This window comes from Hyla sarda, chromosome 10, assembly GCF_029499605.1.
Source record: "Hyla sarda isolate aHylSar1 chromosome 10, aHylSar1.hap1, whole genome shotgun sequence".
Taxonomy (NCBI): Eukaryota; Metazoa; Chordata; class Amphibia; order Anura; family Hylidae; genus Hyla; species Hyla sarda.
Window position 1 is genome coordinate 21,765,182 of NC_079198.1, and position 17,068 is coordinate 21,782,249.

Genomic DNA, 17,068 nt, shown 5'->3' on the forward strand with positions numbered 1-17,068 from the left:
TGTGAACCCAGCCTTAGAGTGTTAAACCAAACAGAAAGCTAAATCTATGGACAGTACCAAATGTTCTTCAAAAAAAAAATGCAGGCTTCCAGAAATCATTATGACCTTTCAGAGGATCAGTTTTAGGCTGCATTCACACCACGTTTTTGCAATACAGTTCCCTTATATGTTTTCAATGTAAAAACCGTACGGAACCGTATTGAAAACCGTATGCATTGACTCTCCATTGAAAACCTTATGCCGAACGATGCATCCGGTTGCATCCATTTTGTGTCTTGTACGGTTTTGTCTTTTTTTTTTTCCCCCATACCCAAAACCGTAGCCTAACACCAGGGCCGGCCTTAGGTGTTCAGACACCCCCCCCCAATACAAAAAGATATTTTTCTACAGGAGTGCCCCTTTATAAGGACCTTCACAATGGGTGGGACATTCAATCTCTGGGATCAAAACAAACAAAAAATTTTGAATACAACCCGCAAATTGCGCAAAAAAATAAATAAATAAAACGTCCAAGCTAAAACTTGACATCCTGCACGGTTCCAGGCTTCTTATAGGCTGCAGGCATAAAGCTGCCCACGGTTTATAAGAGTTTAGTAACAGGGCAAGACTCATTGCTCAGTCACAGATTTTAACTGTATACACACTGTAACAAACCCCCTCCTCATGTAATCTCCTTACTACTGGGGTGACACACTGTAACAAACCTCCTCCTCATGTAATCTCCTTACTACTGGGGTGACACACTGTAACAAACCTCCTCCTCATGTAATCTCCTTACTACTGGGGTGACACACTGTAACAAACCCCCTCCTCATGTAATCTCCTTACTACTGGGGTGACACACTGTAACAAACCTCCTCCTCATGTAATCTCCTTACTACTGGGGTGACACACTGTAACAAACCTCCTCCTCATGTAATCTCCTTACTACTGGGGTGACACACTGTAACAAACCTCCTCCTCATGTAATCTCCTTACTACTGGGGTGACACACTGTAACAAACCTCCTCCTCATGTAATCTCCTTACTACTGGGGTGACACACTGTAACAAACCCCCTCCTCATGTAATCTCCTTACTACTGGGGTGACACACTGTAACAAACCTCCTCCTCATGTAATCTCACTACTGGGGTGACACACTGTAACAAACCTCCTCCTCATGTAATCTCCTTACTACTGGGGCGACACACTGTAACAAACCTCCTCCTCATGTAATCTCCTTACTACTGGGGTGACACACTGTAACAAACCTCCTCCTCATGTAATCTCCTTACTACTGGGGTGACACACTGTAACAAACCTCCTCCTCATGTAATCTCCTTACTACTGGGATGACACACTGTAACAAACCCCCTCCTCATGTAATCTCCTTACTACTGGGGTGACACACTGTAACAAACCCCTCCTCATGTATTCTCCTTACTACTGGGGTGACACACTGTAACAAACCTCCTCCTCATGTAATCTCCTTACTACTGGGGTGACACACTGTAACAAACCTCCTCCTCATGTAATCTCCTTACTACTGGGGTGACACACTGTAAAAAATCTCCTCCTCATGTAATCTCCTTACTACAGGGGTGACACACTGTAACAAACCCCTCCTCATGTATTCTCCTTACTACTGGGGTGACACACTGTAACAAACCTCCTCCTCATGTAATCTCCTTACTACTGGGGTGACACACTGTAACAAACCCCCTCCTCATGTAATCTCTTTACTACTGGGGTGACACACTGTAACAAACCCCCTCCTCATGTAATCTCCTTACTACTGGGGTGACACACTGTAACAAACCTCCTCCTCATGTAATCTCCTTACTACTGGGGTGACACACTGTAACAAACCTCCTCCTCATGTAATCTCCTTACTACTGGGGTGACACACTGTAACAAACCTTTTCATGTATTCTCCTTACTACAGGGGTGACACACTGTAACAAACCTCCTCCTCATGTAATCTCCTTACTACTGGGGTGACGCACTGTAACAAATCTCCTCCTCATGTATTCTCCTTACTACCGGGGTGACACACTGTAACAAATCTCCTCCTCATGTATTCTCCTTACTACCGGGGTGACACACTGTAACAAATCTCCTCCTCATGTATTCTCCTTACTACCGGGGTGACACTGTACTAATCTCCTTCCATGTAATTACCTTACTGTAGTGACATGTGACCTCTCCTCGAGCTCAGCTCCGCCTCCTCCACAGCATCACACAGGTCCTTAAAACACAATGGCCCTCATTTACTAAGAAAATCGGGTTGTAAGTCTATCTTGCTTTCTTACCCGACTGCTTTTTTCCTCTGGTATTTATTATTATGTCGCATCCTGTTTGTCGCACGTGGGTTTTGTTGGTTTTGGTTTCCAACTCCTCTGAGCTGTCGGGAAAAAATCCACAACAATTCAACAAATTCGGGTTGGAAACCTTTATAAATTCGTGGGAAAGCTCAGAAATGTCGGGTTACGCCCCTTTTTTGGGTTTGGGAGAATCCACATCGGGTCCGTCGGGAAAAAATGTCGCATAGTGTCGCAGACTGGTGCACGATGTCTGCGACATGGCGCAGACAAAGATGCGCCAAAAAAACCCGACAAAAGAGGTCGGGTTTAGAATAGTAAATGAGGGCCAATCTCTCCTTTTCCTCCACAGCTTAGCTCCGCCCCTAACATGTGATGGTGACATCATCACAAGTCCTACATCTCCACATTCAGCAGTCCGGGCCAGGGGAAGAGAGGGAGGGTAAGAGCAGAGGTCGGTCCTGCAGGACTAATGTAACAGGGACGGCGTTCCTCCTCTGGAAAAAGCAAAGGAACGCCATTCCTGCAGGACTCGAGCCCTGAGAGCAACCTGCTTCTCTGTTCATCCCTGCAGCGCTGATGCCTTGCCCATATTCCCGCTTAGCAGTGGGGATGTAGTGAAGTGTGTCTTGCCTGTGGGAGCGCCTGTCCCGCCTACAGCGCTCGCTATGGGGGAGATTTATCAAAACCTGTGCAAAGGAAAAGTTGCCCATAGCAACCAATCAGGTCGCTTCTTTCATTTTGCAGAGGCCTTGATAAAAATGAAAGTAGCGATCTGATTGGTTGCTATGGGCAACTGGGCAACTTTTCCTTTGCACAGGTTTTGATAAATCTCCCCCTATGTGTCTGGCCCCACTGTTCTCTAAGAGCGGAGATCAGGAAACAGCAGCGGGGATTGTAAAAAAATTGTGTCTGCAGCGAGCGTTAGGAGTTCTAAGTGTGTCTGGCCCTGAGCAGCGCGACAACTCTACCCTGATCTCTGCGCAGACTGCGCTCTCACAGCGAGCTGTGAGCTGTAACGGCCGCCCGGCGCCCCTGTTGCTATGGCGCCCTGTACGTCCGCACAGCTCGCACACCCCAAAGGTCGGCCCTGCCTAAGGCTGGGTTCACTCCACGTTTTTCAAATATGGTTACCGTATACGGTTTTCCGCTAAAAAACGTATGGAAAAAAACGTATGCAACCTTATACAATCGTATGACTCCAAATTAAAACGTATACGGTTTTTCCCCGTACGGTTGTATCCGTTTGCATCAGTTTTTGCCAACGGTTTTGCTATTTTGTTGGAATTAGTTTTCCAGCAATTTAATAAAGTTACTATTGTTCTATTGAAATTCCAATCTGCGCATGTATCAACTCCAAAAACGGATTAGAAAAACCGTGTGCAACCGTATTCTGAAATTCTGTGTACGGTTCTCATAGACAACAATGTTAAAAGAAGCGCATACGGTTTTCCAACCGGAGGCAAAAACGTGGACTACAGCGTTTTTGCCTACGATTGAAAAATCGGCAAAACCGTATCCGAGGCAAAACGGATTCAACCGTACACAACATTTGGAATACGGTTTACAATGCATTCTCTATGCCTACGGTTTCGGATACGGTCGTATACGTTTTTTTGCGGAAAACCGTATACGGTTACCGTATTTGAAAGACGTGGTGTGATTCACACCACGTTTTTCAAATACGGTAACCGTATACGATTTTCCGCAAAAAAACGTATACGACCGTATCCGAAACCGTAGGCATAGAGACCAGATTTTGGTCCAGGTGAAAAACCGTATTAAACCGTATACGTATATGGGAGTCAATGGGAACCGTTCAGAACCATATGTGCGTACGGTTCCATCCGGTTTTCACCATACAGTTTTTTGACTTTGCACAGTTTTTTCATGGAATTTCAATCAAACAAGTTAAACTTTATTCATAAAGGAGTGAAAAGTAAAAAACGTATAAGGTTCTTTCTTAAAAAAAAACAAAAAAACGGATGCAACCGGACATTATATTTCAAACCGTATACAGTTAAAAACCGTATAAGGGTTAAAATTTGTACACAAGGTTTTGATACAGTTTAGTCCGGTTTTGAGGAATCAGTTTTTCATCAAAAACCTGATACGGAACTGTATTGCAAAAACGTGGTGTGAATGCAGCCCTTAGCTGGATTTTCCCAGGTTTTTCTGTGCAATCCTGTAGGGCAGTGGTCTTCAACCTGCGAGACCTCCAGATGTTGCAAAACTACAACTCCCAGCATGCCCGGACAGCCAACGGCTGTCCGGGCATGCTGGGAGTTGTAGTTTTGCAACATCTGGAGATCCGCAGGTTGAAGACCACTGATGTAGGGGATACTTGATGCTGACATTCACAGTTCACCCAAAGTGCACTTCCTATAAAGTTATTATTTGTACCTGTTGAGCTGTTTTACTTTTAGTATTAAAGGGGTACTCCGGTGAAAACCTTTTTTCTTTTAAATCAACTGGTGGCAGAAAGTTAAACATATTTGTAAATTACTTCTATTAAAAAATCTTAATCCTTCCTGTACTTATTAGCTGCTGAATACTACAGAGGAAATTATTTTCTTTTTGGAATGCTCTCTGATGACATCACCAGCACAGTTCTCTCTGCTGACGTTATTATAATAATAATGCTTTATTTATTGTTGTCCTTAGTAGGATTTGAACCCAAGGCCCCAGCACTGCAAGGCAGCAGTGCTAACCACTGAGCCACCATGCTGCCCTTAGCATACATCTGCTATGCATGGTTGCTAAAATGGACAGAGATGTCAGCAGAGAGCACTGTGCTCGTGATGTCATCAGTGTTCCAAAAAGAAAGGAATTTCCTCTGTAGCATTCAGCAGCTAATAAGTACTGGAAGGATTAAGATTTTTTAATAGAAGTAATTTACAAATATGTTTAACTTTCTGCCACCAGTTGATTTAAAAGAAAAAAGGTTTTCACCGGAGTACCCCTTTAAATTGGTTTAATAGATAATTATTTTTTTTTTATATTATTTGTATTTTTAGATAGTCATTGCTCATAGCTCCTAGTCACACTAGCTATTGCATGGTTAATAGTGACTATTAGAGATGAGCGAACTTACAGTAAATTCGATTCGTCCCAAACTTCTCGGCTCGGCAGTTGATGACTTATCCTGCATAAATTAGTTCAGCTTTCAGGTGCTCCCGTGGGCTGGAAAAGGTGGATACATTCCTAGGAGACTCTTTCCTAGGACTGTATCCACTTTTCCCAGCCCACCGGAGCACCGGAAAGCTGAACTAATTTATGCAGGATAAGACATCAACTGCCGAGCCGAGAAGTTCGTGACGAATCGAATTTACTGTAAGTTCGCTCATCTCTAGTGACTATTACTCACAGCCCTGTACCTGTTACTAACATCACAATATAATATAAACTTCTTTATAGTCCTGACCTGTAATACTTAATGTGTAATTACAGGATAATTCCACCCAAATTGTCCCTATAACTGGTTGGTTTTTGCAGTTATAATAATGAGGCATCAATTAAGGACAGAACAACAGTCACGGAGGAAGTGAGTAATGGTTGGATATTGCATTACCTTACAGATTGTGTGTGTTTACACGCCACCTGGATATGTTTTTCAAGTTTCGGACTCCATGGTGGTTTATGGTTTCATTACTATCACAGGTTACTGCAGCAATATATCCTACAACTTCTAGATATTTCTCTATGGGGAAGAAAGTTGTGCTACAACTAACATGGTCCAAAGTTTTACAACCATTGTAAATCACCCACAGATTTTTCTCCCCCAAAGGATACATCCACACTGGACAGGAAAATCCACAACCGCAAATTCATACAAAATGATTTAAAAGGGGTACTCCTGTGGAAAACTTTTTTTTTAATCAACTGGTGCCAGAAAGTTAAACAGATTTGTAAATTACTTCTATTAAAAAATCTTAATCCTTCCAATACATTTTAGGGGCTATATACTACAGAGGAAATGCTTTTCTTTTTGAATTTCTCTGATGTCACGACCACAGTCCTCTCTGCTGACATATCTGTCCATTTTAGGAACTGTCCAGAGCAGCATATCTTTGCTATGGGGATTTTCTCCTGCTCTAGACAGTTCCAAAAATGGACAGAGATGTCAGCAGAGAGCACTGTGGTCGAGACATCAGAGAAATCCAAAAAGAAAAGCATTTCTTCTGTAGTATACAGCCCCTAAAAAGTACTAGAAGGATTTAAGGGGTATTCCAGGAAAAAACTTTTTTTTTTATATATATATATATCAACTGGTTCCAGAAAGTTAAACAGATTTGTAAATTACTTCTATAAAAAAATCTTAATCCTTTCAGTACTTATGAGCTTCTGAAGTTAAGGTTGTTCTTTTCTGTCTAAGTTATCTCTGATGACACCTGTCTTGGAAAACACCCAGTTTAGAAGCAAATCCCCATAGCAAACCTCTTCTAAACTGGGCGGTTCCCGAGACACGTGTCATCAGAGAGGACTTAGACAGAAAAGAACAACCTAAACTTCAGAAGCTGATAAGTAATGAAAGGATTAAGATTTTTTAATAGAAGTAATTTACAAATCTGTTTAACTTTCTGGAGCCAGTTGATATATAAAAAAAAGTTTTTTTCCTGAATAACCCCTTTAAGATTTTTTAATAGAAGTAATTTACAAATCTGTTTAACTTTTTGGCACCAGTTGATTTAAAAAAAAAAAAACAAAGTTTTCCACGGGAGTACCCCTTTAAGTGCAAAATATGTAAATGTGAAAAAGTCAGTGCATTTAAAGTTCTCAGTTGTGAAGTTGACAAATTCACAACTGAGCGGATTATGTTGCTGCCCATTGAAGTCACATGGTAGCAACATAATCCCTTTACGGATTTTCTTTGAGGGAATTCCGCTTGCAAAATTCCCTACCCTAAGTGACTTTTTTTTAAATCACAGCATCCTCTAGCTATGCCATTTTATTTACCTAGTTTGTGGTGGTTTTTTCTCTATTGGTATAAAAAAATAAAATAAAACGAAAGATGCATATTAGCATTTTTTTTTTACGTTATTTTTTTCTTTCGCATAGAGAAATACTTGAATCAAAAAACTTTGAAAAAAATGCCACCAAAAATTTATAATAATACACATTGGTCCTGATTTACTATTGGAAACCCAACCTGTTTTGTTGGGTTGTGCGCCAGAATTTGGCGCATTGTGTCACAAATTGTGTCTGCACCAGAATTTGCGCCAAACAATGTAAAAACCCGACCAACTTTCCATTTTACTCAGAAAACCCGCAAAAAAAGGGGTGTGGCCGCCAAAAAGGGAAAGTGTCCCCAACATTTTCAAAAAATCCCAACATATTTACTAAGGTTTCCACAGAAAATGTAGTGGATTTGAGATGAGGAAAACCTCAAAGATCAAAGCTTCTGTTAAAAAAAGAAAATGTAGGGAAAGCGGAAAACTTAGGGAAACATTAGTACCGTATTTTTCGCCGTATAAGACGCACTTTTTCTTCCCCAAAACTGGGGGGGAAAAGTCGGTGCGTCTTATACGGCGAATACACCCCTATCGCGGCGGTCCCTGCGGCCATCAACGGCCGGGACCCGCGGCTAATACAGGACATCACCGATCGCGGTGATGCCCTGTATTAACCCTTCAGACGCGGCAATCAAAGCTGACCGCCGCGTCTGAAGGGAAAGTGACACTAACCCGGCTGTTCAGTCGGGCTGTTCAGGCCCGCCGCGATTTCACCGCGGCGGTCCCGAACAGCTCAACTGAATAGCCGGGTTAGTGCTTACAGGACACCGGGAGGGACCTTACCTGCCTCCTCGGTGTCTTCTCCGTTCAAGGATCCCCTGTATGGCCGGCGCTCTCCTTCCTCGTGGATACCCGGCCAGCAGCAGAGACGTTCCGGAGTGACGGGGACACGGCGACAGCGATGGAGTGACATCCAGGGCAGCGGTGACGGGTCCGGAGTGGCGGGGACACGTGAGTATTACCTCCTCCTGCAGTGGTCTTCAATCTGCGGACCTCCAGATGTTGCAAAACTACAACTCCCAGCATGCCCGGACAGCCGTTGGCTGTCCGGGCATGCTGGGAGTTGTAGTTTTGCAACATCTGGAGGTCCGCAGGTTGAAGACCACTATTGGGTTCAAAATCTTAATTTTTTTAGATTTTGCACCTATAAATTGGGTGCGTATTATACGCCGGTGCGTCCTATACGGCGAAAAATACGGGTATATACCGTGGAAACATACTTGTAGGGAATTAAAAGCCACAAACAAAACTACCATTATTTTTTGAAAAATGCCACATAAACTGCATCATTGAGTACAAAAAATGGACAATTTTTGTGGCCTTTTTTTAAGGTACTCCACTGGACAACATTTTTTCTTAAATCAACTGATGACAGAAAGTTAAAAAGAGATATCCAGTGGTGAAAAACGTATCCCCTATGCTGAGGATAGGGGATAATTTTCAGTTTGCGGGAGGTCCAATTGTTGGGGCCCCTCGCGGTCTCCTGTATGGGGCCCACGGGAAGGGGGCGTGTTGACCACCGCACAAAGCGGCGGCTGACACGCCCCCTCAATACAACTCTATGGCAGAGGCAATCTCCGGCTCTGCCATAGCGATGTATTGAGGGTGCGTGTCGGCCGCCGCTTTGTCCGGTGGTCGACACCCGCTATCTGGCCAGCGAGCTGAGGCCCCATACAGGAGATCGCGGGGGACCCCAGCGGTCGGACCCCCCGCGATCTGAAAGATCCCCTAGACTATCCCTTTAAACAGATTTGTAAACTAATTCTATTAAACAATCTTAATCCTTCTAGTACTTATAAGCTTCTGTATGCTCCACAGGAAGTTCTTTTCTTTTATAATTTCCTTTTCTGTCTGACCACAGTGCTCTCTGCTGACACCTCTGTCCATGTCAGGAACTGTTCAGAGCAGGATAGGTTTGCTATAGGGATTTGCTCCAACTCTGGACAGTTCCTAAAATGGACACAGGTGTCAGCAGAGAGCACTGTGGTCAGACAGAAAGGAAATTCAAAAAGAAAAGAACTTACTGTAGAGCATACAGCAGCTGATAAGTACTGGAAGGATTAAGATTTTTTTTAATAAAAGACATTTACAAATCTGTTTAACTTTCTGGCACCAGTTGATTTAAAAAATAAAATAAAAAATGTATTCCAGCAGAGCACCCCTTTAAGAAGTTTATGGCTGGGGTCACTGCCCCTGTAGTTTTTTAAAGGGGTACTCCGGTGCTTAGACATCTTATCCCCTATCCAAAGGATAGGGGATAAGATGCCTGATCGCGTGGGTCCCGCCGCTGGGGACCCCCGTTATCTGGTATGCACTGACTGATGTCTGGTAGCACCCCCTACAGTACAGGGAGGTATTTCATGTTCTGTACATTTTACCTGTACCAGGGTTACCTGCTCCTTTGGACACCAGGTGAGGGCGACTCCATGTTACTTTTTTGGGACCCCAAAGAAGCTCCTGTCCTCTACATAGACCATTGTTTCCCAACCAGGGTGCCTCCAGCTGTTGCAAAACTACAACTCCCAGCATACCCGGACAGCCGTTGGCTGTCCGGGCATGCTGGGAGTTGTAGTTTTGCAACAGCTGGAGGCTCCCTTCTTGAGAAACACTGACATAGACAATGATTTACAGCTCCCAGCAGATCTTTCTTACTTTTATATGTAAGGATTTGCTTTATCTATATTAGTTATCTACTTATTTTTCTTTAATTCTCACTTTTTTCCTATTTTTTGGATGACATTTTGGTGCCTTTAGAACCAATTACCAGGTTTCCAGAGTTCTGGTCTCAACATCCAATGGTTTCAACATACAATGGTCGTCCCAGAACCAATTAATATTGTAACTTGAGGGACCACTGTATATATGTTTTTTTGATTTTTTTAAATAGCACCATTGCCACCAGTTTCTTACAATTATGCTTCTATACGTTTTGTTTCTTTCTTTTTAAAGCTATATTTTATTGTGTCCAGGAAATGCTGGTGACCTGTATGTGAAGACAAGATGGAACTTGAGAAATGCTCTAGGTGTTGATTTTCCACCTGCAGCTATGTGGATCCTTATCGGCCTTCTCATTCCTGTCTTTTGGCTGGGTTCAAAAACTAGATTAAAACTCGCTTATTTATGGCAAAACAAAGGTTAACATGCAAACTATTCACTGCAGTAAAAAAAACATAAAAATAAAAAATAAATAGCGTAAAAAAAAAACTGCAAACCAGTTTTTCGTCTTGGTGAAGCCGCCCCCAGATACGAAGAGTAGAGTCAGTGAGCTGTGTGGGAGTAAGGGCCAGTGCAATCGTGAGTCTGCCCAGTAACCATTATACAGTGATCCCTCAACTTACAATGGCCTCAACATACAATAGTTTTGACATACAATGTGTTTTTCTGGACCATCGTATCTTGAAACCAGACTCAACATACAATGTCCAGACAGTCCAGATCTGTGAAACGTGTCACAACTGTAAGAACTGACCAATCAGAATGGGCATTTTACTGGTAAATCACCTCTATTACTGAAGTGCATGCACTGACCGGCTGTCTGGTAGCGCCCCCTACAGTACAGGGAGGAACTACAAGTTCTGTACTACTCCTTACCTGTGCCAGGGTTAGCTGTTCCTTTGGACACCAAGTAAGGGCGGCTCCATTTGGGACACTGTGTGTTCTGTATAGGACCCTGAAGAAGCTCCTGTCCTCTACATAAACCATTGTTTCCCAACCAGGGTGCCTCCAGCTGTTGCAAAACTACAACTCCCAGCATGCCCGGACAGCCAACGGCTGTTGGGGCATGCTGGAAGTTGTAGTTTTGCAGCAGCTCGAGGCACCCTGGTTGGGAAACACTGACATAGACAGTGATTACAGCTCCCAGCAGATCTTTATTACTTTTATATGTAAGGATTTGCTTTATCTGTATTAGTTATCTACTTATTTTTCTTTAATCCTCAACTTTTCCTATTTTTGGATGACATTTTGGGGCTTCAGAACCAATTACCAGGTTTCCATACAGTTATGGTCTCAACTAGAGATGAGCGAACTTACAGTAAATTCGATTCGTCACGAACTTCTCGGCTCGGCAGTTGATGACTTTTCCTGCGTAAATTAATTCAGCCTTCAGGTGCTCCGGTGGGCTGGAAAAGGTGGATACAGTCCTAGGAAAGAGTCTCCTAGGACTGTATACACCTTTTCGAGCCCACCGGAGCACCGGAAAGCTGAACTAATTTATGCAGGATAAGTCATCCACTGCCGAGCCGAGAAGTTCGTGACGAATCGAATTTACTGTAAGTTCACTCATCTCTAGTCTCAACATACAATGGTCGTCCTGGAACCGATTAATATTGTAACTTGAGTGACCACTGTATAGGTATATTTTAGGAAAGGCCTGACAAAGAAAGCCTGCCAGAGTCTTATTGACTTTAGAACTGAGCTATTCGAGCTTTTATTGTCAAAGTGCATTTAGTAGAGATGAGTGAACTTACAGTTAATTCCATTCGTCACAAACTTCTCGGCTCGGCGGTTGCTGACTTTTCCTGCATAAATTAGTTCAGCTTTCCGGTGATCCGGTGGGCTGGAAAAGGTGGATACAGTCCTAGGAAAGAGTCTCCTAGGACTGTATCCAACTTTTCCAGCCCACGGGAGCACCTGAAAGCTGAACTAATTTATGCAGGAAAAGTCATCAACTGCCGAGCCGAGAAGTTCGCGACGAATCGAATTTACTGTTCGCTCATCTCTAGCATTTACCTTTGCCTTCTGTTATCCCATGAACACATTTTATAGACATTTATCATACATTATACATTTGTGTCGTCACCTTCTGTCCAATGTTAAAAATAAACTCCTGACAACCAGTTAGGTCGGATCATAGAGAAAAGTTTTCAAAGTGCAGTTTTTTTTTTAATTATATTTTAGTTATAAAAAATACAGAATCCAGATGTTAGCAAGAAGTCAATGGGAAATGTGATTTAGGGATTTATTACACAGATTGATTTACACAGGTGTTTTTTCAGGATTTTTCATGTTCTTTTTCTTTTCAATCATCTGATCATTATGGGTAGGTAAAAAAAACCTATAAACTGAATGTGAGACAGCCCTATAAGGTAAATATATTCAATGACATATACTGCAGTCATCCTCACTTTTATCAATGTTTCGTACAAAACTGGCTGGTCATGAATAATTATTGGGGTCAGTCTCTTGTTCAGCCCTCCTAGAATAAAGTATATAGCTGATTGGTTGATACTGTCACCTGGCATTCTCTGTAGAATAAGATTGCTCTGGTTACATCACATGACCCAGTAAGGTCCTTAAAGGGGTAGTCCAGTGGTGAAAAACGTATCCCCTATCCTAAGGATAAGGGATAAGTTTGAGATCGCGGGGGGTCCGACCGCTGGGCCCCCCCTGCGATCTCTCTGTACGGGGCCCTGGCTCTCCGCCCAGATAGCGGGTGTCGACCCCCGCACGAAGCGGCGGCCGACACGCCCCCTCAGTACATCTCTATGGCAGAGCCGGAGATTGCCGAAGGCAGCGCTTCGGCTCTGCCATAGAGTTGTATTGAGGGGGCGTGTCGGCCGCCGCTTCGTGCGGAGGTCGACACGCCCCCTTCCCGCGGGCTGTCGGGGCTCCGTACAGGAGATCGCGGGGGGCCCCAGCGGTCGGACCCCCTGCGATCTGCAACTTATCCCCTATCCTTAGGATAGGGGATAAGTTGTTCACCACTGGGTCACCACTCGACTACTCCTTTAAACAATTATACATCACAACTGTATATCACATGACCCGGGAAAGGTCCTATACATTTCTATTTCCTATACATTAAAGAGGTACTCCACTAGAAAACATTTTCTTTTAAATCAACTGGTGTCAGAAAGTTAAACAGATTTGTAAATTATTTCTATTAAAAAATCTTAATCCTTCCAGTACTTATCAGCTGCTGTATGTTCCGCAGGAAGTTCTTTTCTTTTCTAATTTCCTTTCTGTCTGACCACAGTGCTCTCTGCTGACACCTCTGTCTATTTTAGGAACTGTCCAGCGTAAAATCCCCATAGAAAATCTCCATAGCAAACCTGTCCTGCTCTGGACAGTTCCTGAAATGGACAGAGGTGTCAGCAGAGAGACCACTGTGGTCAGACAGAAAGGAAATTCAAAAAGAAAATAAATTCCTCTGTAGCATACAGCAGCTGATAAGTACTGGAAGGATTAGGATTTTTTTAATAGAAGTAATTTACAAATCTGTTTAACTTTCTGACACCAGTTGATTTAAAAGAAAATATTTTGCAGTGGAGTATCCCTTTAAATAATATATCAACATCATTTATATGAGGCGACCAGGGGTAAGCCCTGCAGGAGAGCCCTATGGAAATGGAGGGACTCTGGCTGAGGGGACTTTAGGCAGGGACAGGACCAGGTCCTGTACCGGGACACCACATATATATCAAGCGGAGCTTGAGCTATAATATATACCATTTGTTTGAAAAAGTAGAGATGGAACTTGGTTGCCATGGGCAACAGATTTACTTTTACCATTTCTGATAAACCTTATAGTCTTCATGACTTATTATAGTAAATGAATACAGCCTTGAAACCCATGAAGTGCCAGCTGTGCCCAGCTATCTCTGTCCGGAAGAACAGCGGGCATTGATGACTCCCCTGCCTCTCTGGTATCTCAGCTTGTCCAGCTGGTATCTGAGCACCACCCCCATGCTGGTTTTTATATTTGAGCGAGAAATGTCCTTATTCCACCTTTAATGATAACTGAGATGGCGGGGAGCTGGCACTTGATTTTAAAGGCTGTAAATCTGCGCACAGCATTGATTTTGTGTTGTAAAGGGCAATCATCAAAGCGGGCCGTAAATGAAGGAGAACAGCCTCTAATTATCCCTGCACCAAGTCAGGAAGCACCACGTCCGCCGCTAAATGCTGATCTCATAGCATTAGGAACACCTGTAATTTATATGAATCATGATGAGGCTATTGTCATTCTAAAAGCCTCTTCAGTAATGAAAATAGATGCGTTGTTGTTACTGTAGTCTAAAAGTGAGCTATTGCATTGATGGATCGTGTGGAAATGTATTGTGTTAACTGGGAAAATCTGGACAAATGTCTGCTCCTGCTATATTCTTGTAAGATATTACAAAGACTGACAAAATGTCATAAAAATATAGTAGCATTAAGTCAACTGCAGAGTAGGGATCGACCAATATCGTTTTTTTAGGGCCGATACCGATAATCGGTGGAGGTTAGGGCCGATAGCCGATAACTTATACCGATATTCCAGTATAAGTTATCGGCTATTTATCCCCCCTCGACACCGCTGCAGATCATTGATTTAAAGCGGGCGCTTTAAATCAATGCACTGCAGTGGCTTTTGCGGTGCCATAGGCCGCCGCCGCCACCACCCGCTTCTCTCCCCCTACCTGTCATGGTGGTCCGGGCCATCCATCCTTCCTGTAGTGTCCGGCGGCATTCCGGGTGGAGGGTGAACCGGTCCGGGCTGTTCTTCTTCTCCGGGGGTCATCTTCTCCACTCCGGGCAGGCTCTGGCCTATTACGCTGCATAGACGCCGCTGCACAGTGACGCCCGTGCACAGCAACACACCTGTGCAGGGGGCGGGGCATTATCGGCAAGGTAATTGCCGATACCGATAATGCCCAAAATCGTGATTATCGGTCAATCCCTACTGCAGAGATTGCCCGGGACTTTTAAACATCCTGCCTGCCGACTGTCTAGCAAGAAGGTGTAGAGAAATGTTAGTGCTGGGTGTGAAATATGAGGGCGAATATGAGAACGGGATATGAGGTCGGCATATGAGGACAAAATATAAGGAAGAGATATGAGAATAGGATATATATGGAAGGGATAGAAGGGAAATTATATGGGGACAAGATATGAGATCGGGATATAAGGTTGTGATATGAGGTAGAGATAGAAGGTTGTAATATGAGAACGGGATATGAGGAAGAGATATGAATTTGTGATATGAGGAGATATGAGGATGAGGTATGAGGATAGGATATGAGGACGGGACGTGAGGATGAGATATGAGGTCTAGATATGAGGTATGAGGATAGGATATGAGGTTGGGACCATCATTGTTGCTTTTCATCTTCCGGAAGATTTAGGTATGAAGACTGGGCAACGCCGGGTAATTGGTTTGTTTAATTTAAAACCCCCTTCTAAGATCACTACCTTATTCCATTTACAGTATGTCCAGTGCTATAAACCTCCAATATATGTCAACACGTGTGACAATGGTATAAAAAAAACAAGTTGGAAGTAGCCAGGTACCTGTGGGGATTGTGATCCCGATGGCCGGGCTCGTTTTGCTGTCCTGGGGTCTCTACTTGTTGGCAGTGGTCTGGGGGATTGCAAGACACTTGTACTGATTTGTGTGTATGAGCCCTTATTTTCTTGAGTCAGAGGAATCAATAAGAATAACAGAGAAATCTGTAAGAATAGCAGACACGTTTTGAAGGATTTACATTGTTCGATCATTAGCTGAAACCCCTGAGGTCATGTGTTTGCTCACTGCCTGGAATGATGGTTTCTACACAGCTAATGACTAGAAAAGCCGGTTGTGTCCTGGACCCAAAACTGAAACTAGAAAAAAAAAATTTTGTTTTGAGTGAATGTAATGAAGACTCCCTTCATTTCCCTTGCTTTTTATATGCTAATAAATGAATTGAAAAAGGTCATTGTTGAAAGTTTCGGCTTATTCTGGGAAGGCGGTATTCCCTGAGTTGTCCTCTTGAAGATATTTACTATTATTTTTAGCCATTTTTTTTATTTACCTTGATTTTTTTTTACATGAATTACAGATTCTGGGTAGCACTGGCAGCCATTAGGGTGAAAACACACAATCGGTTTGCGTTGCAGTTTGTTAGTACATCACGACAGTTTTCAATGATGTCACAGAGACATATTGTCAAAAGTTTGGATCATTCACTCATAGTGCTTTTCTCTCCACGGCTCACAGTGATCTCTGTCCTGCGGGCACATAGACTTCTAATGTAAGCGGAAAAAAAAAAGGGCATTTGTCTTCAGACAAATCTTTTGCGCTGCAAATAAAATCATCGTTATCGGTCGCACATCTTCCTGTCTAAACAGAGGATCTGCATCCGATAACAATGAATTTTAAGGGGTTGTCCACCATAAGGGGATTTTAGTACGTACCCGGCAGACAGTAATGGACATGCTTAGGAAGGATCTGCGCTTGTCTTGGGCTAAATGGCTATGTTGTGAGATTACCATAACACTGTGGCTAACTTTTTGTGAAATGGCTATTTCTTGTTGGAGATTCCTTCCTCCACCTACAAGTCCCATGAGAAGGATTAAGATTTTTAAATAGAAGTCATTTACAAATCGGTTTAACTTTCTGTCACCAGTTGATTTGAAACCATTCTTTTTCCACCGGAGTACCCCTTTAAGAATAAACATAAAGAGGGAAAAACCACTCTAATAAGGGACCGTGACAAAAATGTGGGAGGATGCTCCACGCTAGCCGCCATGAGGAAGAGGAACAGCGCGGCACACTGCTGGAAGAAGTCAGGGCTCCGGATCCCACCCCAGCCTGTGAGGCCAATCCCGCCAAATTCCAACAGGGGGAGGGCAGGGGGAGGACAGAAATTAGACTAAACATGGGGGACCTGTTCCCGTGCGCCCCCCAACCTTATTTAGGTTGGTGTGGGCCCTAACATTAGTTATAGGACTATGAATTTCAGGGGTTAATTCAAAGCAAAATGAATGGCGATTTCGGGTGGCGCAGATCC

The 17,068-nt window shown here is 43.3% G+C and overlaps 1 protein-coding gene and 1 long non-coding RNA gene across 2 annotated transcripts in view; both read left to right on the top strand.

Moving 5' to 3' along the window:
* Nucleotides 1-2,698: 2,698 nt before the first annotated feature.
* Nucleotides 2,699-10,512, top strand: LOC130294247 (uncharacterized). The gene is made up of 3 exons (XR_008848451.1): nucleotides 2,699-2,743; nucleotides 5,752-5,845; nucleotides 10,283-10,512. It is a non-coding gene; the product is annotated as an uncharacterized LOC130294247 (long non-coding RNA).
* A 5,775-nt stretch (nucleotides 10,513-16,287) lies between these two features.
* The window catches only part of PRRG2 (proline rich and Gla domain 2), a 63,246-nt gene continuing 62,465 nt past the window's right edge, over nucleotides 16,288-17,068 (top strand). Inside the window, exon 1 of the mRNA XM_056543834.1 lies at nucleotides 16,288-16,309. The gene's annotated coding sequence lies outside the window, so the exon portion shown is untranslated. The remainder of the gene's footprint in view (nucleotides 16,310-17,068) is intronic.